General features: G+C 43.8%; 1 pseudogene across 1 annotated transcript; it reads right to left on the bottom strand.

The window, feature by feature from the left end:
• Nucleotides 1-1,390: 1,390 nt before the first annotated feature.
• On the bottom strand, nucleotides 1,391-1,861 carry LOC108524682 (protein S100-A10 pseudogene; annotated as a pseudogene). The gene has a single exon (XR_001884103.1). The product of XR_001884103.1 is annotated as a protein S100-A10 pseudogene (transcript).
• Nucleotides 1,862-2,625: the final 764 nt, after the last annotated feature.

The following is a 2,625-nucleotide window of genomic DNA, read 5'->3' as shown; positions in this document are numbered from 1 at the left end:
CGAGTAGCTGGGACTACAGGCGCCTGCCACCTTGCCCGGCAAGTTTTTTGTATTTTTTTAGTAGAGACGGGGTTTCACCGGGTTACCCAGGATGGTCTCAATCTCCTGACCTCGTGATCCGCCCGTCTCGGCCTCCCAAAGTGCTGGGATTACAGGCTTGAGCCACCGCGCCCGGCCTGTGTGTGACATCTTAACAGACTAAATGCAGAAACAGCTATGAGAATCTAGGTAGTCATCTATTAAGCAAGGTATTAAAGAGATCTGCAAAAATGTAAAATAGTACCATTCTTTTCATTATTCTTTGTTTTGGAAAATAATGGTTATTTCATTAAAATACCTATGTATTCATCTGCCTATTTTTTTTTTGAGACAGAGTCTCACTCTGTCACCCAGCCTGGAGTGCAGCAGTGGCACAATCTCAACTCACTGCAACCTCCACCTCCCAGGTTCAAGCGATTCTTATGCCTGTCTCCCAAGTAGCTGGGATTACAGGTGTGCACCATCACACCCACTTAATTTTTGTATTTTCAGTAGAGACAGGGTTTTGCCATGTTGCCCAGGCTAGTCTTGAATTCCTGGCCTCAAGTGATCTGCCTGCCTTGGCCTTCCAAAGTGCTGGGATTACAGGTATGAGCCACCACGCCCAGTCTATTTGTTTATTTTAGAGATGGAGTCTAACATGAAATGGGTTATTTTTTTAATGATTTTTTTTTTTTGAGACAGGGTCTCACTCTGTTACCCAGGCTGATCACTGGCACATTCACAGCTCACTGCAGCCTCGATCTCCCAGGCTCAAGTGATCTTCCCACCTCAGTCTCCCAAGTGGCTGGGACTACAAGCGTGTGCCCCACTACGTGCAGCTAATTTTTTCATTTTTTTGTAGCGATGAGGTTTTGTCATGTTGCCCCAGCTGGTCTTTAACTCCTGGGCTCAAGCAACCCACCTGCCTTGGCCTCCCGAAGTGCTACAATTATGGGCATGAGCCACTGCACCCAACCCAAGTGACTTAATTTTTTTTTTTTTTTTTTGAGACGGAGCCTCGCACTGTTGCCTGGGCTGGAGTGCAACGGCGCGATCTTGGCTCACTGCAACCTCCACCTCCTGGGTTCAAGCAATTCTCCTGCCTCAGTCTACTGAGTAGCTGGGATTACAGGTGCCCACAAACACGCCCGGCTAATTTTTTGTATTTTTTGTATTTTTTTTTTCAGAACTAAAAAAGAACTTTATTTATTGAGGGCAAGGGGATGCAAACAATACAAAAATCAAAAGCTTATCTGGTATTTAACTTTCCTTTCTCAGCTTGTCAAATGGGAGTTTAGATTTTATTTTACATTTGCTAAGGGTCCTGATCTGCTCATGAAATCCTTCTATGGGGAATCTGTGGGGCAGATTCCTTAAGCAACCCTTTGGGACAACTCTTATCAGGGAGGAGGGAATTGCTCGTTTCTGCCTACTTCTTTCCCTTCTGCTTCATGTGTACTACAAAATAGTCATTGCATGCAATGGTGAGGCCCGCAATTAGGGAAAAGAAGCTCTGGAAGCCCACTTTGCCATCTTTGCACTGGTCCAGGTCCTTCATTATTTTGTCCACGGCCAGAGGGTCTTTTGATTTTCCAAAATCCAGGGAACTCCTTTTCCATGAGTACTCTTAGGTCCTCCTTTGTTAAGTAGCCTTTATCCCCCGCGAATTTGTGAAATGTAAACATCATGGTTTCCATGGCGTGCTCCATTTGAGACAGCATTTTGGTGTGGTCTGTTGAAGCCTTGGCCGAGGTGCGGCGGACGCTGGGCGAGCTGGACGCGGGGCGGCGAGGCGAGCGCGGCGGGCTGTGCGCCTTCCTTAGTACGTGCGGCGGGTGGGCAATTTTTTGTATTTTTAGTAGAGACAGGGTTTCACTATGTTGGCCAGGCTGGTCTTGAACTCCTGACCTCTTGATCCACCTGCCTCAGCCTCCCAAAGTGCTGGGATTACCGGCGTGTGCCACTGCACTTGGCCAGACTTAAGTTTTTAAAAATTCATAGTTTTAGTTTTTAATATGATAAATACCAATAGATATAATCCATATTCAACCAATCCTCATTAATTTTTAAGAGTGGTGAGGAGGCTTGAGACCAAAAGACGGAAAACTACTGCTTTAGAGAGAACCAACATACATTTAAAAAAAAAAAAAAACCCTGCTGCCAACAAGTAGAAAAGCAGCCACAGCATGTCTAGAAATAAAGACTGTGAAGACCAGTCTCATTTATCTATGAAGGTCCCAGTTTATGATCCGGCAATTACAGTATTCCCTGCATCTAAAATGGCAGGTATGGGGAAGTTAAGGGAAAAAAACAACTATCCAGCCTTATCCTAATCCTTAGCACTTATGGATTAAAGAGCTCACACACTAATCTCAAATAAAAATGAAACATTAGAGTGACTGTAAAAGTGAACTATTAATTACTCTTGGTTTAAGGTGAAAAAAGAAGAAGCTGCTGTAAAATAAAGATACTTTTAAAATTTGTTAAATCTTATTTAACAGGAAAAGAGTGAAAAAATCAAAAAGCATTCTATCATACATCAGTTCGTATAAAGCACTATCAGGGAGCAGAGACACAGAGAGATACACATAAAGAGCATCGTTT

Source organism: Rhinopithecus bieti, unplaced genomic scaffold, assembly GCF_001698545.2.
Source record: "Rhinopithecus bieti isolate Rb0 unplaced genomic scaffold, ASM169854v2 repeat_15806, whole genome shotgun sequence".
Lineage (NCBI taxonomy): Eukaryota > Metazoa > Chordata > Mammalia > Primates > Cercopithecidae > Rhinopithecus > Rhinopithecus bieti.
This window is presented reverse-complemented; position numbering and strand designations above follow the sequence as displayed.